General features: G+C 46.4%; 1 long non-coding RNA gene across 1 annotated transcript in view; it reads right to left on the reverse strand.

The window, feature by feature from the left end:
* Nucleotides 1-26,296, reverse strand: part of LOC113259834 (uncharacterized) — a 62,733-nt gene that overhangs the window by 14,481 nt on the left and 21,956 nt on the right. Inside the window, exon 2 of the long non-coding RNA XR_006410208.3 lies at nt 9,274-9,350. This is a non-coding gene — a long non-coding RNA (uncharacterized LOC113259834). The remainder of the gene's footprint in view (nt 1-9,273; nt 9,351-26,296) is intronic.

Here is a 26,296-nt window from a genome sequence, read left to right on the forward strand (position 1 = left end):
ACGCAGAGTCACCCCCCCACCAATTCTCATTCGCACACTTACTAAGCACCCACCACAGGCCGGGCACCGGCTACACATGGTGAGTGTGCAGCCCGGCCACCGATCCCCCAATACAAGGCCACCTGCACGTGCCGGGCACGGTCTTGGCAGTGTGGGTGGAGCGAGGAGCAAAACGAAGCCCCTGCTCTGACAGAAGCACGTTCTAGTGGCGGGAGACGGACAGGAGCCAAAGACACGGTGTGTCAGGGAGTGAAGTGCTGTGCAGAAGACAAAGCGGCACAAGGTGACAGAGTCGGGACATGCTATAACTCGGGGAGCACTACAAGGGACCGCGTCTGAGCAGACAGCAGGGGCCTGGAGGGAAAGTGCAGCCCGCACAACAAGGGAGGAGGGGGCTGGGCAGGGAACCGGGAGGGCGGAGGCCTGGCGGCAGGAGCCTACCTGGAAGGTGTGCGGACCGGCCCCACGGGAGCACGCCCCTGATGTCCTGATGTCCGCAAGTGAAAGCAAGGGCGGAGGGGTGAGAAGATCAATCCAGGAAGGACTCTACACACCCACCGGGAATGTCTCAAAGCCTATTATTTGTGCACCACTGCAGGCCTTGATTGCTGCTGCCCAAATTCAAATACTCTGCAAAAGGCAGCCCATACACTAAGCAGCTATCAAATATTTACACAGCGGCTGTCAGGTTCTCTGGAGTCTCTAGGAGAGTCAATCTGGGGGAAGGGGAGGGAGAATGACCCCATCGGACAGCAGCCTTGGGCTGCCGAAGTTGTTTGTCACTAACAAAGTGCTAAATATTTGATCTTTAGTTTAAATGCCACCTTTTCCTGCTGAACCTGAAGCTGTTTTGCCAGACTGAGCCGTCTGAGGATGGTCTGGGCCAAGGCCACAGGACTAGAAGGCTTCCGAGTGCTAAGATGTGGCTGACTGATTTTGCCAGTGGCCTGTCTGCGGGCCCCTCGAGGTTCCCCTGGCCGGCAAAGTGCCTGCCTCCACCTCCTGCTTCCTCAGTCTCTAGACAGAAGGATCTCACTTAATCCAAGCTCTGATCTTAGTCTGGCTACAGAGCCTTCAAGGGGTCCCCAGGGCCAACCAAACACAGTGCAGATTCGGCCTGGCCTTCTAGGCCCTGAGCGCTGAGCCCAACCCCATCCCCAAGGTCACATGGAGGGGTCACCCTCCTGTGCCTCTGAACGTAGAGGCAGAACAGGCCAACACATGCCGGCCCCAGGGCTCTTCATCTTGGCCTGCTTTACACACTCTTGCCACTGAGAAAACATCCCCAATCCCAAGTCAAAATCAGTTACCCTTTTGCCTACTCTTATGCCTTTAAAATGGCCCTTCTTTTGACCACTATCTCACACCATACACAAAAATAAACTCCAAATGGATGAAAGACCTCGATGTGAGACAGGAATCCATCAAAATTCTAGAGGAGAACATAGGCAACAACCTCTACGACATCAGCCAAAGCAACCTTTTTCATGACACATCCCCAAAGGCAAGAGAAACAAAAGATAAAATGAATTTATGGGACTTCATCAAGATTAAAAGTTTCTGCACATCCAAGGAAACAGTCAGAAAAACTAAGAGGCAGCCCACGGAATGGGAGAATATATTTGCAAATGACACTACAGATAAAGGACTGGTATCCAAGGTCTACAAAGAACTTCTCAAACTCAATACACGAGAAACAAATCAACAAATCAAAAAATGGGCAGAAGATATGAACACTTTTCCAATGAAGACATACAAATGGCTAACAGACACATGAAAAAATGTTCAAAATCATTAGCCATCAAGGAAATTCAAATCAAAACCACACTGAGATACCACCTTACGCCAGTTAGAATGGCAAAAATAGACAAGGCAAGAAACAACAATTGTTGGAGAGGATGTGGAGAAAGGGGATCCCTCCTACATTGTTGGTGGGAATGCAAGTTGGTACAGCCACTCTGGAAAACAGTGTGGAGGTCCCTTAAAAAGTTAAAAATTGAGCTACCCTATGATCCAGCCATTGCACTACTGGGTATTTACCCCAAAGATACAGACGTAGTGAAGAGAAGGGCCATATGCACCCCAATGTTCATAGCAGCAATGTCCACAATAGCTAAATTGTGGAAGGAGCCGAGATGCCCTTCAACAGATGACTGGATTAAGAAGTTGTGGTCCATATATACAATGGAATATTACTCAGCTATCAGAAAGAACGAGTTCTCAACATTTGCTACAACATGGACAGCACTGGAGGAGATAATGCTAAGTGAAATAAGTCAAGCAGAGAAAGACAACTATCATATGATTTCTCTCATCTATGGAACATAAGAACTAGGAAGATCAGTAGGGGAAGAAAGGGATAAAGAAAGGGGGGGTAATCAGAAGGGGGAATGAAACATGAGAGACTATGGACTATGAGAAACAAACTGAGGACTTCAGAGGGGAGGGGGGTGGGGGAATGGGATAGACCGGTGATGGGTAGTAAGGAGGGCACGTATTGCATGGTGCACTGGGTGTTATACACAACTAATGAATCATCGAGCCTTACATCGGAAACTGGGGATGTACTGTATGGTGACTAACATAATATAATAAAAAATCATTTAAAAAAAAAATAATAAATAAATAAATAAAATGGCCCTTCTTGGGGCGCCTGGGTGGCGCAGTCGGCTGAGCATCCGACTCTGGGTTTCGGCTCAGGTCTGATTGCAGGGTCATGAGATCAAGCCCCGTGTGGGGCTCCATGCTCAGTGCAGAGTTTGCTTGAGACTCTCTCTCCCTCTGCCCCTCCTTGCATGCATATGCCCGCCCTCTCTCTCTCACTGAAATAAATAAATCTTCAATCAATCAATCAATTAATTAATTTAAAAAATGGCCCTTCTTTCGCTCTGCCTCTTCAAAGGGTTAATCGTTCTCTGCCTACTTCCCCTTCTCCCAGCAGGGATTCAATAAGTATTTGCTAAATGATGGAAGCCTATTCCTCTTACTCATGGTGCCCCGGCCAGAGGTTTGAGGTTTCCCTGGACACGTCACCTCTCCCCTATTCCTATATCACATTCTTCCTTGAGTATTACCAGTTCCTCATGCTAGACATCTGTCAAACATCTGTCCCCTTCTCTGTCCGCACTACCACCAGGTCAGGCCCTCATCTTTGCCTCCTACCCTGTGTTTCCCTGCCTGACATTTCTAAATCCTTCCAATCACTGCCTGAGGCAGCCGGCAAAGGACGCGACAACTTGCCCATCGCCACATGCGGGAGATGTGTGCATCTTCTTTAGCAAAGGCATATGGAGGACTCATTTATGTATTTTTAAGATTTAATTTATTTATTTGAGAGAGAGAGAGAAAGAGCATGTGTAGGGGGAGGGAGGAGGGGCAGAGGGAGAAGGAGACACCCCGCTGAGCAGGGAGCCCGATGCGGGGCTTGATCCCAGGACCCCGAGATCATGACCTGAGCCAAAGGCAGAAGCTTAACGGACTGAGCCACCCAGGTGCCCCTGGAGGAATCATTTAAACCTCATATAGGTTTTAAAGTCTAGTTGTTGGAAACTCTTGAGCCAAAACACATTCCTGGTATAAATATGCATTATTTTATATGTTAAGGTTAACCACCAAACAAATCATGCTAAACTAACAGTGAGAAAGCCCAGCTAACAGTAATTGATAATTCAACATCTAGATTCTGAGCAATTACAAATGATCACTAATTCAGGATGGTTCTGATACAGCACGGTTATAGTGCCATTTCCAACATCTACAGGAAATCCAATGGCCTGTAGGTCTGTGCTTCATAGGAGCCTGAAACATACCACTTCCAAGCATGGTAAGGCAGCCAGACCCCAAAGGAACAGGAAATGGAGTTATTCATAAACTCCTGCAGGGCAGTAATTTAACACCAGCCACATTTCAGTAACTTCTAAAAATGTCTTTGTGATTCCTGGTAGAGAGCCTATGGATATACCTTAAACTTGGAAGTCTGTGGCATTTTGAGTCTCATGCCCACGAAACCTGATAAAAGGCCTTGTGTGTCTGAGTTGGGTCAATGCCACTGAGAAGAAACCTTGAAAGTAGAGGCCAAGCCTACAGAATCCCTACTGCAAAAGACAAATCTGACCCAGGAACCCCCAGCGTAGAATCCCACGAGAGTATTCTGCATGATCGGGCCCCCAGCCCACTGGTCAGTGCTCAGGTCACGGCTCCCCCTGCAGCAGCCACAACCACCCCCATACAGTTCTCGGGGTGTGCCACGCCCTTGCTGGCCTCTGGGGCCTCCGTCCATGAGGCTGTCTGAAATGCTCTTTTCCGCCAGTCACTCCTCCTGCTTGGCAAACTCCTCCTTCACGGCCCATCTCATGGGTCACACACCCTTGAAAGCATTTCAAGACTTTCTAGGCACCAAGGTGGGTAAGGGGCTCATCTCTGTGCTCCTTCGGCACTTCATAACGCCACAGTGCGTATCAGGATCACCTCGCCTGCTACCCTTACAATCTTTGTAACTCATCAGACTGAACCACCAAACTGGTATCATAAAAAGTTACAAATTCAAGATCACAGAAACCAAAACCACAGGTGGAATTTCAGGACTCCCATTAATTACCTTGAATGGAAGGCCCGAGGACAACGGAGAGTGTCACTCGGCCGAGACACATTTCCCTGTTGAAGTGTTTGTGTGTGCACGGGGCCACAAACACACAAAAGTAAAGGTTACGGTTAAGGTAAGGAATACGAGTGGGCTTCAGGGTAGGAGAAACGGGTTTAAAAAGGAAAGCTGCGTGCTAATATTTAGTGTGTTTCTTTTTTTCCCCTGTAGAATGTCAGTCTTGTCTTGTACTGACCTGGAACTAAGTTTCAGTCATGATTTCTGGAGCTAAAGGCTGCTCACCTTCTTACACTGAAATATGTGGAAGGGAGGCTACTTGGAGAACAGCAGGGGTATTAACGTTTTAGCAGATTACATGTTGGTTAAATGCTTATTAAAGTTCCAAACCAAATAGTGGTCCACCTCTGTGTTCTAAGAGTTGATTTCTGGGGTTTGGAGGAACAAATCCCCTCCTATTCCATTTTCCAGAATACGACATCCATTCTAAGTACACATTTCCCAGGCTGACGGTTATTTTATTGCCCTTGGAAAATCAAAAGGATTGCAGCCTGCCAAGGAAGTCAAGAGTGAAAGGTTAAAGTGTCTCCCCAGCCACTTGAACATGACGTCAACAGTGCTGTGAGACCTCTAGCCGGGCCTGGCGCCCAGGCCATGTGGTCCTCTCCATGGGCCATGTTGGGCATATGGGATTCATCCAAGTGCAGGAAGAGGTCATGGACAGGTGTGAGTAAAGAGTGAAATGATACGACGAGCGTTTTAAAGGTCACCCTGAGTCCAAGGTGATGAGCAGAATGGAGGGGAAGTGGAACCAGGGCAAGCAGTTCAAAAGCCTCTGCAGGAACCCAGGCAGCTACTGGTGTCATTGGACCTGAGGGGTGGACATGGGAGGGCTGCAGATGAATTCAAGATCTACTTCAAGAGCATCGCAAGGACTTGGGGATCTGGAGGGAGAGAAAGGTGAGTGTTATCAGCCAACTCCCCAGTTTCTGGCTTGAAAAAGTGCATTAACGGCTGTGCACCCTAAAGAGATGGAGGGAAGGAAGGTGTGCAAAGGGACTGTGGTAGAAAGAGACCAAGAGATAAAAATTGGACCCAGTGAGTCTGAAGTACCTGCGAGACATTCAAGTTTGCTAGCTGCTATAACAGGTGTAAAATGCCTTACAAAGCACAGAGAAGTCACGTGGAATGACAAACGCCTGGGTCTTTTCACTGATGACCTTTCCCACCTTCCTTCCGGGGTACCTGGCTGTCCTGCCACTGTGCCAGCTCAAGGTGGGGGGCATCACATAAGGAGCTTATGGGGCCAAACTCTCGGCCGGCCACGTGCAGGCTGCTTCTATGATGACCCTCAGTAGTGATGCAGATACCAGCTTTGGGGCCAAGAAAGCAGTCACATTAGCAGTAAAATGATATTTGCATCATGCCACAATGGGAAGTATGTAGCCCCATATTTTCTTCAGTTACAGGCATCATAATAGGTTTGCTGATTTCTCGATATTGGTGTTTTCAAGGAGTCCCAGCAGAAGGGCCTTCGTGCCTAGTCCTGTGCCCTGACGATTTGACAACTGGGAGCACCAGCCTGCATGGGGGAGTCTGAGCTGGACTCTCTCCTAGGGAAATGCTCATCTAAGGTGGCATCAAATGCAGAGGAAGGTCTCTCTCCCTCAACAGAAGACCAGAGAAGACAGCCTATTTTAGGAAAACAATGACTCACCAAAATCACATCCTGCTCTTAAGTTAATACGCCTCCTTCTGGACTAGAACCTGCTTTCCTACCGTGGTGGGTCTATTTCCAATTTCCCATCTAAGGACAAATCAAAATGTCATTTAAAAATCTGCTTTCTAATTAAAATTTGAGCCATTTTTTAAAAATCACATTTAACCACACAATTCCACATGGCAATAAAGCACTGTGCTCTGCCACCTTGATTAATAGAAGATTTGCAATTATTTAAAGGAGAAGGGAGAGAAAAACTATCATTAGAAACAGCTAGATTAAACCCTTGTTAGTGTCTTTCAGTTTACTCATAGAGTAAGACAGTGCGGTATTAATGTAAACTAATTAAATTTCCCGAATTTAAATAAGCCCTAACAAAAAGAAAACTTATAAGATTGACTGGAAGGTCCTGGAAGGAAGATAACTACTTTTTCAAGAAAGCTGGGGTGGGGGGATAACACCAGGGTCAGGCTGCATGCCCCCCTTTTTTAAAAGGTTTTATTTATTCATTTGACAGAGAGAGAGAGCACAAGCAGGGGGAGCGGCAGGCAGAGGGAGAAGGAGGCTCCCCGCTGAGCAGGGAGCCCAATTCAGGGCTCGAACCCAGGACACTGAGATCGCGACCTGAGCAAAAGGCAGACACTTAACCGACAGAGCCACCCAAGCCCCCCAGGCTGCATCTCTTAACAGAAGGTCAAGGGTCTTCTCTTTGGAGGGAACACAGAGTCCCAGGTTTTGTGATGGCAGCAGTGGCTTCCAAGGGGAATGACCAAGACGGTGCAGGGGAGGGAAAGCTGAACTCCATTCTTGCTGGTGACATGACCTCATGTAAGACATCTGACTGCTCTGAGTCTGACTGCTAGGATTGGCAGAAGAACACAAGCTGGTAATGTGGGCAGAAGCATCCTGTAAATGTGGACGAAATGCAAAGGTAAGAGACACCTACTGGTTACTGGGAGGTAGGAAAGGTTAGGGCAAGGATTCTCAGTGGATGGTGACCAACGAAACTGGGAGGATCAATAAGAAACTTCTGTGGGGTATTTAGCAGTACAGTACACAGTCTGAGAAAAGGAAGCTGAGCACTCATACATTTAAAGCAAAAAGATTTGGAGCAGGGAAGTGGGTGAAGACGCAGCTGTCTGTTGAATGGAGCAGCTCAGAAGATCATGCAGACAATGGAGGAGGGGGTCTGCCGTCCAGCAGACAGGAGGGGCCACACCACAGAGTGACCAAAACCCCACCTCCTGCAACCCCATTCAACACCAGCCATGGGGAGGCCATGCTCCCAGTCACTGCTGCTCTGACTTGCCTGTCACCTCCCTTCCCTTTCAGTTACTGGATTATTGCTCTTAACATGGGGCCATACTGCCCATAAAAAATAAGTCAGATAGAAAAGCCTTCCTATTAGCTTCATTTCACCAACAGCCCAAATACAAAGGACATCTAGAGATCAACAATTTCTGATGAATGCTCGAAGAACAGAATCAATTTAAGAATGATAGTACAGGGTGGAGTGGTAGAGGGACAAAGTGAATCCATACAGGAGCCAACTGTCTAGTGGGGAAGGCTGATGCTCTGTTCATCCAATACATGTTTATGGAGCAGCCAGGCACATTCAGATACGCCCTTGAGGAGCATATTACAGAAAGCATGCAAACAGGCAACTACAATCAAGTGTGGAAATACCAGGCTGGTGGTGGGGGAAGGTTCACGGAGAAGGAGCCTTGGCAGAAGAGCGGCCAGGGGAGGGGCACAAACAATCATGTCAAGCTCATTACGACACATGTCAGTGAGAAGGAGATAGTATTATGGGGGTTCCAAAGCAGGAAAAGTCACTATTGGCCAGGAGGGAATAAAAAGGCTGGATTCCCAGGACGCCTGGGTGGCTCAGTCGGTGAAGCATCTGACTCCTGATTTTGGTTGAGGTCATGGTCTTGAGTGAGAGATGGGTGAGGCTAGGTAAGGAGAGATAGGTAGGGGGCTACGTGACCAGGCTCATAGAAATCCCAGATGTGGAGAAATGTTATAGACAAGATATTAACCAGAGAGAAGGGAACATTAACAAATCTGCCTTGTTTATTCTAAATATAGACGAGATATCTTCCTAATATTTACAAATCCACCTTGTTTCTCTTAAACGTTCCAGACAAAATAATTACCAAGTTCCCCGGTCAGTTTTCTATAAAAGACCCACCATAAAAGCCTCAGTGGCAACCCATTTGGGACCCCTCTCACTCTAAAGAGCTCCTTTCCTTTCCTTTCTGTTCTCACCTTCACTTAATCAACTTTCACTTCACTTCACCGTTTTGCCCTCGAGATTCATTTTTCGATTCTGTGAGACAAGAACCCTGCAACAGTCTGAGGGTCATAAGATGGAGCTGAGCTCTGGGTCTAGCTCCGCACTCAGCGGGGAGTCTACCTAGGTTCTCCCTCATCCTACCTCTGCCCCCCACCCTCGTGCTCTCACCCCTTGCGCTCTCTCTCTCTAAATAAACAAATTAAATCTTAAAATAAATAAATAAATAAAAGGCTTGATTTCCAGGGAAGTAACAACTGATAAAGACCTTCAGGGATCAACAGGAACCTGGCTAGGCAGAAAGGAGGGGGAAAGAGTACACACAGGGCTGGGCATGTCTGAGGAATGCTGGGAACGGTAACCTCACCCCAAACTGGCTTCTCTTATCAGAGAATTTTATTTTTTTTATTTTTATTTTTTTATTTTTTTTAAGGATTTTATTTATTTATTCGACAGAGATAGAGACAGCCAGCGAGAGAGGGAACACAAGCAGGGGGAGTGGGAGAGGAAGAAGCAGGCTCATAGCAGAGGAGCCTGATGTGGGGCTCGATCCCATAATGCTGGGATCACGCCCTGAGCCGAAGGCAGACGCTTAACCGCTGTGCCACCCAGGCGCCCCTATCAGAGAATTTTAGTAGGTACAAATGTACTTCCATTTACCTCTTCTTCAACTTCAAGAACTGCAGTTTTAGTACTTCCAGCAAACTGATTTCCAGTAAAGGAGACTTGAGTTATTCCTGTTGAGAAATCAGAAAAAGAGGTGTAATAGGTTATGGGGAAACGCCCCTCCACAGACCCCATTTTGGGGGACACTCCCGCAGTCCATGCTGAGAGGGCAGTTCCATGGCTTCCCTCCCCAAACTGATTAGCTTGGAGATGGATAATGCCTCCCTCCCAACCTCCCTCATTTGAGGATGAAGACGTGCAAACTTAGGCAAGCAGCGGTGGGCCCTCATTCAGAGAAAGACACACACACATCCAGGAGGTGAGCAGGACCGGGCACTGTGCATGCAGCCCCTGAATTAAGGGGCCTTCCCGCTCCAGTTCCCAGTAGGCTGGTCAAGCTTTGCTCCCTGCGTTCCTGAGATTCCTACCACAAACCCTCTGCTAAGTAGGCTGGCCCGAGAGCATTGCGGTTTCTTGTAACCCAGAATCACTGACTTAAGAATACGAGATCCAGGGCTGGGACTAGAAAAAGAGCAGAAGTAGAGGGTGAAGAAAGAGAGGCTTCTGGACCAAAGCTTTGGGAAAAATAAAAGAAGATGGGAGAAGGTGACCTGGGGCCTCTTAACGACTGTCCCACAATAGCTGAGAGGGAAGGATGGGAGGCATGTATGAGACCCAGAGAGTAGATCCAACAGGTAATTCCTAAAATCCCAGCAGTATGAAACATTAAGATGGAGGCCCAGATATTGGGAAAAAGGGGCTCTTCATATGGGCATTATCCATAACAAAATGAAGCAAATAGAATTTCATGAAAATACAAAGATAGGAGACTCTGAAAAGTACCCATAGCAAACAAGGAGTAATTAACTATATAATGCCCATCTCTAGTAAAATAAGAAGTATAATAATTTGAAGACTGATTTACTGTGGGTTTTTTTTTTTTTTTTTTTTTTGTCTAAAACAATAAACGTTTCGTTCATTCATGGTTTGGTGGGTCAACAATTAGTGCTGGTCTCAGCCAGGTTGTTTTTCTCATTTCTTGCCTGGTTGATATATGTAGCTACAGTCATCTGGTGGCTCAACTGGGCTGGGTGGTAGACCAGATGACTTAGCTCACATACTAGTGACTGGTATAGGCTGTTTGTGTTGCTTTTATGGTCTATTTTAGTAAATGCATGCTTTTTTCCCCCCCTGAGAGCTTCAAAGATATATGCCTACAATCCTCTTGCTGTATTTTTCCATTGGTTCTTGAGTTGGTCAACCATGAACTCGCCCACTGTAGGGGTTCACAAAACTAACCTCTTCTAGCCCCCCTACCAGGGAGTGATGATCTTGGTGAAGTTCAGAGATAAAGGTGTGTAAAAGGGAGGAGTGAGAGGCAGGGATGGAAAGGGGAAGGTTCTTCAGGGGCCCCCAATGCTGAGTTAAGTTAGATGGACTTTATTCCAGCAGTGTAAGAGTCAAGATGATTGTTATTTAATCCCATATTCTCTGAGAGATAATTACCGCTCAGAAAATATAGAAAGTTAAAATTGGGCTGCAGAGGGAAAATATGACCCAAACACAGAGACTGAAGCAGTCAGCTGGAGATGAAGTCAAGAGCAAGCCAGGACCTTCACCCCTGACAGGATTCCTTGCTGCTGCTGTTGGCTATCAGCACCAAAGGCTTTCCAAGATTCCCCTGGCTTCTGGGTCTTCTAAGCAGCCCAGGTGCACCAGGGGCTTTCACTCAGCAGGTCATGGAATAGCTCCAGGGACACCAGCTGACCTGCAGGACAGGCTGAAGGGCAGCGCTCCAGTCTGCTCACCCCAGGCCTGGCCCCCAGGAGGCTGGTACCTCCCGTCTCTCCACTCTGAGCAGCAAAGGCACCTATGTTCTCATCTCAGTCCTCCGCTTCCTCCCTGGGCCTCGGTCCCCTCATCCATTAAACAAGGGAGGGAGACTAGACCATGGTACTCAAAGGTGGTCATCCATCCAACTCTTCGCTGCTGGTTCACGACAAGATAAGCGCAGAAATTCAGAGAAGCTGAGAAGCTGTTATAGCATATAACACTGCCACATAGCCCAGCACGTGATCGGCGGAACTGTCTTGTTAAACGAAGCACATGTGAGTTTCTTGTAGCTGCCATAACAAATTATCACAAGCTAGGTGGCACAAAACAACACAAATCTATTCTCTCACAGTTCTTGGGTCCAGAAGCCTGAAATCAAAGTACAGGCAAGGGCCACGATCCCTGCAGAGGCTCTGGAGAATGTGCGCCCTGCCTTCTCCAGCTACCCGCACTCCCTGGCTTGTGGCCACATCTCTCCTCCACTTCACTGCCTTCTCTGTGTGTGTGACATCTCCCTCTTCCTCTCTCTTACAAGGACACTTGTGATGGCACTGAAGGCCCACCTGGATAATCCAAGATGATCTCATCTCAAAATCCTTAATCACATCTAAAAGACCTTTCTCTAAGTAAGGTAACATTATTGGGACACATCTTTGGGGCGACCACTTAGCCCACGATAACTAAGATGGATAGTGCCCAATTTGTGTGTGACCAGTTGTACCTGGTATGCACTGTACATCCATGTCACAGCACCACTGGGGGAGAAAGGACCACCACCCTGTCTTTCACTCAGCTAGGACCCCTGCTCTTCCTCTGCAGCCCTGGAGCCTGGGTTGGACAAGATCAGATTGCATTGGGCACCCCCCAGGAAAGAAAAGGTAACAGGTGGTAGGGAGGTGAGACTGAGCCCCGCATAGGGCTCTGGGCTCAGTGCGGAGTCTGCTTAAGACCCCCTGCTCTTCCCCCCCGCACGTGCGCATGCTCTTCCCCCCCGCACGTGCGCGTCCTCTCTCAAATAAATAAATCTTAAACAAAACAAAACTTAAAAAAAAAGATAAGAATCTTAAGATGAAGAGATATCCTTGATTATCTGGGTGGACCCTAGAGGCCTCACCTGTGTCCTCATAAGAGAGGCAGAGATTACACACACACACACACACACACACACACACACACACACACACACACAGTGTGCACGTGCTAGTGAAAACAGAGGCAGATATGGGAGAGATGAGGCCATAGGCCAAGGAATGCCAGCAGCCACCGGAAACTGGGTGGGACAAGGAATGGCTTCTCCCTAGAGCCTCCAGAGGAAGCATAGCCCTGCCTATACCTTGGTTGGAACTTCCGGCTCCAGAACGTGAGAGAATCAGTTTCTGTTGTTTGAAGACTCCCATGTGTGGAAATTTGTTACAGTGGCCACGGAAACTAACATAAGCTCCTATGCTGCACTGTTCTCCGTGCAAGAGAGAATATTCTTATGTGAAATAGGAAACATAGAAATCGAAATTTATACACAATGATCTTAATTATGCGTACAAAAATGCATGCAAATACAACAAAATGGTTTGTAGTGATTATCTCTGAGTACTAGAATTATGGGTAATTTTCAGCATTATGCCTTTTGATATTTTTCCAAGTTTCTACAATTAGTGTGAATTACTTTTACAAAGGGAAGAAAATTATTTTTTTAAAAATTAGCAACTCATGATATTCCCGCAACTCTAACTCAATCACAAAAATTAGAAATCAAGAGGGCCCAAACTCCCTGAGAATAAGATTTCTTAATTCAGTCTCAGAGCAACACCTGAAAAATCAGGACTCCAGATGCATGCCGTTCTCAAAGTGACTCCACTCAACCCTCGGCCTCTCTAAAGCCTATTAGTTTCCAGACTCTGGCAGGAACATGATGTGGCTGAAAAAGTTTCAGGCTTTGAAACAAAAGGATAATTGGAGCTGGTAAATGTTTTCCTGTCTGTCTCTCCTTAGGAGGGGGTGCGGGGAGAGGGGCAAAGGGAGATTTCTGCGCATTCCCAGAGCTCATCCAGCCCGAAGTGGTGTGGGCCACATGCCAAGAACCAAAAGCACTGGTTAATAAACATGTAAATGTTTGATTTCTCTGTAGGTGACTTCACAGAATGAAACATCAAATTAAACACTAGGTTAATCTTCTTACCCAAGTCCTGACTCCAAGGCTATTCTGATACAAAACCCTCCCACTGTCATCTGTGCAGGCAGCCAGAAGCCCAAAGACCAACTTTACCATATCGACAGCACGTCCTTTGATGAAATATACTCATGTAAAGAGCGTATTAACATTTCCTCCCCATGTATGGGCGCTACCGGATCAAAATAGAAGGTAGGGTGAGTTGTGTGTGTTGTTTTGAGTGGAACAGAAGGGAAGATCACCGGTGCCCTCTAGAATGCTCCAGGTCAGAGCAGTGCGGTGTGAAAAGCACGTTATTAGGTTTTATTCAGCTGACCCCGGACAGTGCAGCGAGTTCAGGTACTGGGCTGATGAAACCACAGTGTGGAGTTAGTCCGTCAGCCTCAGATTTTTCAGAGCACACTTTTATTCATTCTTTGCTCAATCAATATAGACACACACCTACTACGTGTGAGGCACTGAGTGGGGGTTGGCTCACATCTGAAAGATCTCATCTCTGACACACCACCCTCTCAGATGAAACGACTGGGCAAAGAGCCCACATCTTAATGATCTTCATCAGTTGTTTGGATCACAGGGATACAGGCAGTGGCAGTGTTTCGAGGAATACCTAAACAGACAGGCAGAGCCTTGAAAATGGGAAAAACAGAAAGCGAATGATTTAGCACTGTGGACCTTCCTACATACCACTGACATAATACTTGTAACTTCGGGTGATCGGTTGATGCATACTTGAATCTCCCACCTGACCATCTACTCTATACAAATGGTTTATTAGCATTTTCTCCAAATCTTTTTTTTTTTTTTTTTTTTTTTGCTTGCATTATATCCCTAAATCTACTAGTGTCCAAGCTTAGGAGGGACGCATAAAATATCTGAGCTATAAATCCATGCAAGAATGAATGGAGGTAATGTTTCCATATCTGTAAAAGTGGAAAAGCCAGGCTACACAATTATTTCCCAGTGGAAATCCCAAGAAACCTAATTCTATGAGGTATGCCAAGAAAAGGAGGTTCCCATGCCATTCAACTTGGGAAATACCACATTCTATAGCCTCCCATCCCCCTTCAAGATTCACAATGCACATTATACAGCGAAGGATCTGAGAAATCCTTCCATTCGAAACCTGCTGACCATCCTCAAATCCAGTTAAGCACCGATGCCCCTCCTGCTTCCCACTTACTGATATCACAGAGAATCAATGTTCTAAGGCAATTCTGGAAAAATGCTAACCCAAACTCCTCATTGGTTCAAAAAACATTTATTAAGCCCTTGCAATAATGAGATGATGACAATGAAAAGAGCCAATGCTGAACGAGTTAGCATTTAATAGGTACAGTACTTCGGCACTATGCACCACCAAGGTCAATATGAAACCTGGCTCACAGTCCACTGGAAGAGACCTGAGAACACATGATCAGTAAAATCAGTATGTATAAAAACCCCTGAGTGTGTGTGTGTGTGTGTGTGTGTGTCTACACACTTGCACACAGGGATGGAGAGCTGGTGAGGACAAGTGTTCCTGGCAGATGCGAAGCACGGGAGTCCGGTGTGTGAAGCTGCATGAAGACAATGTGGTTTTCAAAGTGTGGTCCCAGACCCTCTCCGTGGCTGCTGCAGGGGCAAAACCATCTTCACTCGTGCTGACATTTGCACTGATGGTGCAGAAGTAATGCTGGGTAATATCGCTGGCGCCTTTGCGAGAATCGAGCAGTGACATCTGACTATATTAGTCGTCACTGTATTGCCCGCAGCCACGCACTCACCATTTAAAAAAAAAAAAAAAGTCAATTTCACCTAAGAACGTCCTTGATGAAGCAGTAAAAAAGTAAAAAAAGTATTAATTGTATTACATATCGACCCTTAAGCGCACATCTTTTAAACATCCCATCTGACAAAACAGGAAGCTTTCCTAAAGCACTTTCACTGCCAAAGTGTGACGGTTGTCGGGAAGAAACTGCACTTGTGTGACGCAGCTGCGAGGGGTGAGCCGCTCTTCCTCATGCAACACCACTTCTACTTGAGGGAATAACAGGAAAAACTGTGTTTATTCAGACTCGGGTATTTGTGGAAATTTTCTCAAAAATGAATAAAGTAAGCTGGTGATGTCAAGAAAAACTGATGATATTTGTTGCTAAAAAAAATTTGAGCTTTTAAGCAAAAACTAAATTTTTGAAAAACTTGCATCAGCCACTGTGAGCTGGGGAGCATCCCAATACTTGGACTTTTCAGACGAGAGTGGTAGTTACAGTAGCAAAAGTGCTATTTTCCAAATGGCTCACATATGATGTTTCAAAATGCATAAAAGATCCTTCCAAAGTGCAAGATGATTTTAACGGAACAAAGTATGAAAAGTCCATTGATGGGGTTTCAGATTTTTGGCTACAACAAACCTTTAAAAACTACCACTTGGGGGCGCCTGGGTGGCTCAGTAGGTTAAGGGTCTGCCTTCAGCTCAGGTCGTGATCTCAGCCCCTTCACCGGCTCCACCCCACTGCTGAGCGGGGAGCCTGCCTCTCCCTCTCCCTCTGCTGCGCCCCCTGCTTGTGCGCGTGCTCTCTCTCTCTCTGTGTCAAATAAATAAATAAATAAATAAATAAATAAATAATCTTAAAAAAAAAAAAACCTACCACTTGTCAAGCTCTGTTGCAGTTTCAAAGACTACCCACAATTAACTGAAAAGGTTATTAAAATACTCCTCCCTTCTCCAACTACATATCTGTGTAAGGCTGTATTGTCTTCATACAGTTCAACCAACGCAACATATTGCAACAGAATGAATGCAGAAGCATTTATGAGAATCCATCTGTCTTCCGTGAAAGCAGACATCAAAGAGATCTGGACAAATAGAAACAATATCACTCTTCCCATTAAATGTTTTTATCTTAGAAACTGTTATTTTTCATTAAAAATATTATTTATGTTATGTAATGGGTTTACTACTGCTATATGTAAACTAATTTAATAAGTATTTTTAAATCTTTTCCATTTCAATTTTGAATGTAGTAAAGATTGTTGGATATGCCCACATAATTGAAAGTTCTTTGGGGAACTCATTAATTTTTAAGAATTTTTAAATGCAGGGCACCTGGGTGGCTCTGTTGGTTAAGCATCTGCCTTCGGCTCTGGTCATGATCTCAGAGTCCTGGGATCGAGCCCAGCGTCAGGCTCTCTGCTCAGTGGAGAGTGCTTCTCCCTCTCCTTCTGTGCTCTCTCTTGCCCTCTCTCTAAAGTAAATAAATAAAATATTTTAAAAAAAGAATTTATAAAAGCATTCTGAAACAAAAAGTTTGAGAACTGCTGCTCTCATGTAAGGGGAGCAGGGAGGTGAGGCAGGTGGGGTGAGGGTGAAAAGATAGCAGGGAAGGACACATAGGGTGTCCCACACAGTGATGAGGTGTTCCAAACACATCTTACAAGAGCCAGTGAATAATGCAGAACAGCAACATGATCTGGACAGATTTGCCTTCTAGAAAGAGCAGGGACACCGTAAAGGGGCCCTCTCTATTCCACGAACACAGAATTCCAAAAACAAGTCAGTCTGATGGGAAGTCAAACTGTAGCACACTGAAGGTCCATGATGACAATCTAAAAAACGAAAAACAAGTTTCTGTAAGCAAGCAGGAACAGAAAAATATCAAAATTTAATGATGGAAAAGAAAGAAGCAGAGTCTTGCAAAACAGACTTGCAACCAAATGGAACTCTGCAAAATGAGGGAAATCACCGGTAACAAAGTGCAAGGCTCAAAACATCTGAAGATGCCAAAATCAAGATGCATTTCAGGCAAGTTTAGAAAATAAAAATAAAGGAGCCAGTGAAGAGCAATAAACTGCAGCAGTAAAGAGAGGGAAATGAATGCAGCCCAGAGAAGTCAAACAGAAGCATTCAGACGTAAAAAGAAGGAGGGGAGAGGGGAAACCAGCTCCTATTTCCGGAGCGTGCACTCCACCACGGCCGGGGGGGGGGGGGGGGGGGGGCGGCAGGAAGCACCTCCAGAGCCAAGCAGAGCCCTGCAGCGCCCCACCACAGGGATGGGGAGGCTGGCCGAGAACCAGGCCTCTTGAGCAAGTGGCTCCCCCAGGAAAACCTGGGCTACAGCAATCCAGAACACAGACCATAGAAAACAGACAAAACACAGCTAGTCAAAGTTGCTCTCAAGGAGCTCATAGTCATTACTAAGTTTAAAAAAAAGAAGAAGAAGGAGGAGGAGGAGGAGGAGGAGGAGGAGGAGGAGGAGGAGGAGGAGGAGGAGAAGAAGAAGAAGAAGAAGAAGAAGAAGAAGAAGAAGAAGAAGAAGAAGAAGAAGAAGAAGAAGGAGAAGAAGAAGAAGAAGTAGTAGTAGTAGTAGTAGTAGTAGTAGTATTAGGGTAGTTGTAACTAAAACGAGAATGGTGTCCTATACAGAACTCCAATTAGAAGATCTTGGCCAGTTTCTTGAACTCAGTGGACCTCAGTTTCCTCTTCAGCAAAATGAGGAGCCTACCACCTACTTCCCAAAGTGGGTAAGAGGAGAAGTAATGCATCACAGACGTTCTGAGCACACATCTGATGTACGGCAGATACTCAACAAAAGCTGTAATTATTATCGCTGTAGTTATGATATCAGGGCCAAAGCGGGAGGCAGAGTTGCCATTGCACTCGTCTTGGCCACAGAGTCCCCAAGGTCAAACACCAAGGTTTAAAAAATCACCAGTACACAAACACGGAGAAAGAATTTGAATGGCTTTGGCCCAGGCAACACTCGCTCAACAGATGAGAGAACTGCCTTTGACCTTGGTTGGGCCTGATACCACCGGGCCTGCAGGGTCTCTCCAGTAACAGAGGAACATTGTCAAGCACAGGGAGATCCAAGTAAGAAGGAAGAGGAAAAACCAACAGCCAACACTGCTATGTCCTGTACCTTTCACACAATTTCTCTCCCCTGACCGCCACGATCAGCCCAGTTGGAGGTGGGTATGCTGTCATCACCCCCATTTTATGAACCAGGAAGCAGTCCTATGGCTGAATTGCAGAGAAATGGTGTAGCCAAGGCCTCTACCTATTGACCTGGGGGTCTAGAACTCTTTCACAAGATCACACTGCCCATTTGTACAGGGACTGGAGGGCCCGCCCCACAGATAGGGGCCAGCAACTCTTCATCCAGTTAGAACAGAACATTGGGAATCCGCTGGATTAAAACACAATTTCAAACAAACAAAAAAATAAAAAACCCACTCAAAAGATTCTGAACCATCTACAGAAATAACATGGCCAATTAAAGAAATGCTTTCTAGAAAGCTTAGATAGGAAAAAGAGAGTAAGGAATATTTTGATAGATATAGTCAATGCAGCCAAAAATGAGAGCCCGGTCTTTCTTTACCATCCATAGCTAATAGACCACCCAGTAAGCATCCACCGGCTGACAAGCCAGACCCTGCCCTCCGGACTAGGGATGAGCTGGTCCTATGTGACCCTGCGCCAGAGAGACACCTAGCGAACAAGGAACTGTTTCTTTATAGACGTAGTAAGTGCTGTGAACTTGCAGTCCAGGGTGTCAGGGGGCAGGTCATGAAGGGCCTGACTGAATCCAAGAGGTCAGGGGAGCACATGCTGAGGTCCCAAGGGGTCTCAAATCCCATGAGACAGAAAGAGCTATAAGGCTCAAGAGGCCAGCTGGGACCAGGCTGCACAGGCCTTGCGAGGACACAGACCGTATCTCTCCCGAGAGCATGTGACCCTGCTAGAGAGAAGCATCATTCAATCTGCACCATAAGAGTTATTTATTGTGGCCACAGCTCAGAGTGAAAGTACAGATGTCTGTCGAACAGAAACTTTCCAACTTCTTTTTATCGTAACTTACAGAATAAGAAAGACACTTTATTCTGCAACCCAGTGCATATGTACGTACACATACACACACACACACACACACACACACACACACACACACAAGTGCACGTGCACACAAAGGCTATGCGTGGCAGGTCAGCCTGGCTGGTACCCTGACATTCTCTGTGACCCTCAGCCAGTTTCTCAACTTCTCTGAGCCTGTTTCCTCACCTGAAAAACAGCAATAATAATAATGATGCTTCCTGCACAGGTTGCTGTGGGGATAAATTAGTCAATATATGTAAAACCCTTAGCAACTTTAGTCCTCCTTTTCTGTAGCCTATTATTATAGTATTTCACAAAGTAAAACTCAGCCTTATTACATGCACTCCACTCTAATGGCCTCCATTCTCCCTCCTTCCTCCCTCGCTCCCTCCCTTCCTGGGCTGGTAAAGACCTCTAAATCACTTTCAGAAACCAGTAACCAGTAACTGGAGTCAGGAGCCACAGGTGGAGTTGGTGGCTCGGGCTGGGGTGGTGGCAGTGGAGAAGGAGGAGGAGACAGAACTGAGGGGACTTGGTGACTAAACAGATAGGGGGGAGGGGGAGGGAGGTGGCACAGCGGCTCTCAGGCCCCAGGCTTGATGACGGTGTCATTTCTGAGGCAGGGAAGCCTGGGGGGTGGGGGGGAGTGCGGGTGTAAGTCTGTGGTTGGACAGGAAGAGATCAGACTCATGGGTCTAGACGTTCTCTTTCCATCTAGACTTTCTGTGCCTGGAGGAGGATTTGGGTGTGTGACCAAAGAACCTTCACTGAAACACTTTGCCGAGCAGGGACCCATGCAGAGAAATTTCGCATCAGGACTGCAGACCCTAATAAAGAAGGCATTTCTGCAGACTGCGCTTGGGGAGGTGGACAGGCTTCGTGAACCAAGCAGAGCAGCCAGCGGTTGACGGAGGACTTGGGGACTTGGGGCTCCTGCCAAATGTCTTTCCTTATCTGACCAACATAAAGCACTAATCACATTTAATTAGAGTCCATCTGCCCATCTGTTTTCTCTACTAAGTGAGCCACCTCGCAGCAGGGACCACCCGGTCTCATCCATCTTTCTACTCCCCAGGCCTTCCTAGCACACTGCCCTGCCTGCTGCTTATAGTAGGTGCTCAACAAACATCTGCTGAACGAACGCCCGTGATTCCACATGATAAAACTCCCGAAAAGGCCACCTACATTGCAAGAAACTAAGATAAGGCAGAGCAAGCGGGAGGTGGGGGAGGCAGACTCTGCTAGGAGAATTCTGATCACTGACAGCCAATTGTTCACGGAGAAAATGACTCTTCAAGAAAATGTTAAACTAGAACATGCCATGGGTGTGGATCTTCGCCATCATGACCAGAAACATGAAGTGGGTCTGGGATGGAATCAGGAAGACAAAGGAAAAAATGAAACAGGGCAAAGGAGGCATAATGTGTATGTATCATCTGGCCTCTTCCAAAGATCACCCTCAATGTTTAGTTCTTTACACCACTTCTCTTGCCTCTTCTTTCCATCAGCTCTAGGCCTTCTGGCGATGCCTCCCTGCTTCCAAGCCTCTGCCATCCTCCACAGCCCAACGCCTTGCGTGTTACCTGTTTTTTCTATATGTTTGTGACTTGTTCTCCCAGGAGACAGGAACGGTGTGACACACGTACCAATCCACCGCACCCCCACCCCTGGCACAGAGGAGACCCAAGAGTGGTTGATAAATTGATTTTCATACTGATTATTTGATTTTGTCATTAAATGACAAATTCAGATTCATATTTTCTAGTCCCACCCCCTTCGGTTGCAACTGTTACTAAACTATCATTTTTAATAGTAACAGCTGCATTTATTCAGCACTTACCACATACAAGGCACAGTTAAGGACTTTAAATACATCATTTCCTATAATTCTCAATCTGCAGGGTTGGGATTATTATTCCCATTTTACAGATGACAAGATAGAGGCTCAAAGACAGGCTAGTAAGTGCCAACATGAGGATTCAAACCCAAGGCTACTTAACTTCAAAGTCAAATAAATGTGCCATCACTCTAGAATTTCAGCACGAGTTTCTCTAGCACAGAAGCGTGGGGAACAAGCCATCTGATACAGAGTCCATACTCGGTGCTCACCAAGACATAATTAGAGCTCACCTCCGAGAAAGCTTTTTTTTAGGCTTGAAAAGGCCCTACCTTATCAAGACCCACTTGCTTCCTGCCTACGAATAGCTAAGTCAGGTCAAGGTTGTTTTAATTCCGTGATTTAAAAAAAGGAACATGTGGACACCTGGGTGGCTCAGTCAGTTAAGCCTCTGACTCTTGGTTTCAGGTCGGGTCATGATCTCAGGGTCGTGAGGTCGAGCCCCTTGCTGGGCATGGAGTTGGCTTGAGATTCTCTTTCCTTTTCCCTCTGCCCCTCCCGCTCATGCTTGCACTCTCTCAAATAAATAAATAAGTCTTAAAAAAAAAAAAAAGAACAGGCTAATGGCATCATTTGTTTCTAAAAGAATGTTTAAGTTAAACGAAGAAACAAACAGCATTCAGATCAATCAACTCATTAGTGTCAAGTAGTTAATAAAATAATCACAAAGCTTTTCACGGCCTCCCTGCCTCCTATGTTACGATTCCCCCAAAGTTTTCACAGATGTGTTATTTCATCTGAACATTCCAGTAAGTGTGAGCCGATTATTGCTACCATTTTACACATGAGAAAAAAGATGAGCTGAGAGCAGCTCAGTGGTGGCTGAAGACCGCAATTTCACTATTTGGGACTCTTGGTTATAAGCAACTAAACAAAGCACCTCCAATGAGCCGAGGCAAAAGAGAAACTTTACCACAGGAAGGGCGGTTGGGCATCTGTGGGCTCCCAGATGAACAGTCCCTCTCTCTGCTTCTCTCTGCCTGTGGCTTCCTCCTGCCCGCTGGCCAGCCAGCTTTCTCCTCCGGACAGGAAACCAGAGCGACCAGGGTTCCAGACCCCTGTTCCAGGCTCACCACCTCACAGGGAAAGGCTCTTGGGCCTCCATTCAAAACTTCTGAGAGATGGGCTTGACATGACATCCACTAGGCCTCTCTGCTGTCCTTAGCCCCATGCTGGGTGGCGGGTACAAAGGGACAGATGGCAGCTTCCCCAAAGACATCTCTCTGTTACATCCTCTCCATTCTCCACAGTCTGACCCCCACCCCCCAATATCTTTGATCTGGCTGAGGGGTCCAAAAGTAGTAAACCCAGTTCTATGCTTTTCCTTTGTATTTTCCACAGAGGAGGCTGCCTAGCATTCACTTTGGTATAGGATATCCCTGTACTGGGGGCTCTGTGGAAAAGCCCCATTTTAACATCCTATTACATGGCTGCAATTACTGTCTTGGGAGTCTCTGAGACCCCCGGGCCTCACAATATATTCTGCCCTTTTACCAAAAAAAAAAAAAAAAAATTCAGAGAGAGCCTGACTGGCCTAGTCAAGTCAATCAACGGTCCAACAACGGCACAGGGGACCAATCAGGAAGGACACTCGGCAGGCCCCAAGAGTGGAGAGAGGAGAAGCAGCTCTCCAGGAGTGGCGTGGGGGGGGGGGGGGGTGCCATTTCCAAAAGAAGAGAGTTAAACAGATTAAATGTCAAAACTAAGTAGAAATCCTATACACACACTGCTAAGCCACTGCTCTTCAGACCCCAAGTCCAAGGATCTTTCTTTTTTTTACACCAGGGCTGACAGTATTTGGCCACTAAATTGTGAAGTGACAACAGAAAAGAACACTACATTACAAGGTGCTAATTGTGCAATAGAGATGTTTAGTGCAAACAGAATCAGAGAGAGATCAATGTACCCGTTTCCATCGAGTAATATCCTAAAATTAGAGACCTCCATGCCACAGTTTCATGCTAGGAGAGCTGAAAACTGTATTTCTTCATTGGTGAAAGTCAGACTAGCCCCCCCCCCCCACCACCACCAACTCCCCTCAGCTCCTTACAGCTGAGTGATGACAGCCTCTCCTCAGGTCCGGGTATTCTTGCTCCTCTGTGCTGCTGGAAGGTTCATCTGGGCCCAGGTGATGACTCAAGTCCCTTCTTCTGAGAAGAGAGCAGGACTCAGAAACACAAACCCCGGCCTACGGAGATGCACCCCGCGGCCCAGGGCCCCGCGGAGACTGGAGGCGGGCACAGCCCAGCGAGTGCTCACGTCTGAGGAAGCAGGGGTGAGGAAGGGAAGTGGGCAGGGGGTACTTCCCCGGCACTGCCTCCTTAAGACGGCCACAATTCACTTAGGGTTCTTCTTTTCCTTCTTCTTAAGTTAATCAAACGCTTCTGTAGCCCTAATAGCCGGACGCTGTTCGAAGTGCTTCCCGTTCCTTGTTTTAGGGGGTGGAGGTGAGCCTTCACCAGCTTCGCCGGCTGCAAGGGGTTGTGGGACTCCTAAAAGGAATCCAGGAAATGGGATTTCTCCCCTCCTTTTCTCTGAAGTCAAACCGAAACAAGATGGCTTGAGTCAACTCTCATTTCTCTGTTTCCAGCATTTTGCGTCTCTTCCTGAGTGCACTTCATTCCCTCCATCCACAGAAACAAAATCCGTCCAGAAACTGCTCTTCAGACCCCAAGTCCGAAGTTAATTAAATTAATGAAGAGTTAATATCTACTAAGTGCTGACTGTGTGCCAAGCACTTTCTACCCCTTATCTTACCTACTCTCATAGCGATCCTGTGAGCTGAGGCCTGCTTTTCAGCCTGCTTTACAGAAGAGGGAAGAGGCTGAGAGAGAGGGGAGGCAACCCTCCGGGCCTCCGCCCCGGCAGGTCACCGGACTGGCAGCTGGGGGGTGGGGGGCGGTGACCATGGGACTGCGCCTCCCTGCTCGGGCGGCACTGAAGGCCTCACCGGAGCGCCACTCTTGTGTGGAGTCGCTAGAAAACCCCCCCTTGGCAAGAACACATGTGGGCTGCCCCTCCTTTTTTTTTTTTTTTTTTACTTGAGGCAAAATTTATGTAACATGAATTAACTATTTATGGTAAAGCATTGAATTCAGGGGCATTTAGGACATTCATAATGCCGTACAACTACTGCCTCTACCTAGTTCCGAAATATTTTCATCACCCCAAAAGAAAACTCGTACCGTTAGGTGGTCGATCCCCATGTTCCCTTCCCCCCCGCCCCTGGCAACCACCCATGTGCTATCTCTATGGATCTGCCTACTCCGGATATTTCACATAAATGGAATCGTACTGTATTTGGCCCTTTGTGTTTGGCTTTTTCTACCTATAGCGTAATGTTTTTGAGGTGTCTTCACGTTGCAGTTCATTCCCTTCTTTGGCAGAATAACATTCCATCACACTCTGTTTATCCGTTCGTCTGTTGATGAACATTTGGGTATTTGAATGTGGGTGCTATGAACAGTGCTGCTAGGAACATCTGTAAAGATTTGAGTCCCGGCTTTCATTTCTTCCACGTATCTACCTAGAGTGGAACTGCTGGGTCCTATGGTAATTCTACATGTAACTTTCTGAAGTACCCTCTAAAATATTTTTAAAATATGAAATTCTACAAAGGAACACCAAAAGGAAACTGAAAGCAATGCAAAACCATGGGGAGATAAAAGAATTATAAAAATAAATGTTTTTCTAGTCTCACTCCATTTTTTAATAAGTTCAAATCTGGGCAGAAGGAACCCCAATAGCACACTTCCTTTTGAAACACCAAGAACACCAGGAAGAGATAATTAAGATACACAATTCTACCAAGTAATTAACAAGGGTTCCCGTGTCTCCACAATATTTTTAAGAACAAAAGCACACCCAAAAAAGGGCTCCACTGGAATCCATGTTTCCGGCTATGAGACTTTTGACCAAAGAAAACAGCTGAGAAGACCCAACATAGACCATGAACCAGGAAGGCTTTCTGTTATCGGGGAAGACTGGATTCTCTGCTCTGGCTCTCATTTTTAGTAAAACTATTTTCCTCTCTGGAAAGACATAGTCCCTAGTGACAAAAAGGCAGCACTCTTTAAAAAACAGTCTTGCCACATCATACGTCTTTGGGACAATGTGAATTAAAACAACGAGACATTACTACACACCCATTAAAACTGCCAAAATCTAGAACACTGACGATACCAAATGCTAGTGAGAATGTACAGCAACGGGAACTGGCACTCACTGCTGGTGGGAACGCAAAATAGTCTGGCCCCGGAAGACGGAAGACAGTTCGACAGTTTTCCACAAAACCAAACATACTTTCATCCTGTGATACAGCAATCACACTCTTTGGTATTTACCTAAAAGATACGAAAACTTACGTTTTTCTGCACATGGATAGTTACAGCAGCTTTATTGCCAAAACGTGGAAGCAACCAAGATGCTCTTCAGCAGGTAAATGGATAAAGAAACAGTGGTATATCCGAACCATGGAATATTGTTCAGCACTGAAAAGAAATGGTCTATCCAGCTATGGAAAGACATGGAGGAACTTAAAATGCATATTACTGCACGAAAGAAGCCAATCTGAGAAGGCCTCGTACTGTAATTACAACTCTGTGACACTGTGGAAAAGGCAAAACTATAGAGACAATAAAAAGATCAGTGGTGCCAGGGGGTGGGGGAGGGGGGAGATGAACAGGCAGGGCACAGAAGATTTTTAGGGCACTGAACATACTAGATACAGGTCACTGGTTGAATATGTCATTATGCGTTCTGTCCAAATCCTGAGAATGTACAACACCAAGAGTGAATATTAGGATAAACTACGGTCCTGATGACGTGTCAGTGTAGGTTCATCAGTTGTAACAAGTGTACCACTCTGGTGGGGGGTGTTGATAATGAGGGAGGCCATGCATGGGGGAGGGGGGCAGGGGGGCAGTGGGGAATCTCTGCACCTCCGCTCACTACTGCTGTGATCCTCACACTGCTCTAAAAAAGCAAAGTCTTAATTTAAAAAGAAACCAGGTCCCTTCCCTTAAAAGAATATTTCTCATCAGCTCTAAACCATGAGCACTACATTAAGAATGACTTGCTAGAAACTTCGTCTGGGGACCGAGGGAGAGCGAGATGAGCATGAGAATCAATGCAGGACGCACACAAACCCTCTCTCCGCATCTGGTCTTCGAGCAGCTTTCACGAGGCTGACAGTCAGCAATGATGTTAACTGGGAGGACAGTGGCAAGATGGGAATGCAGAGGGACTGTACCAAAAGAGGACACAT

Source organism: Ursus arctos, unplaced genomic scaffold (genome assembly GCF_023065955.2).
Source record: "Ursus arctos isolate Adak ecotype North America unplaced genomic scaffold, UrsArc2.0 scaffold_22, whole genome shotgun sequence".
Classification (NCBI taxonomy): Eukaryota; Metazoa; Chordata; class Mammalia; order Carnivora; family Ursidae; genus Ursus; species Ursus arctos.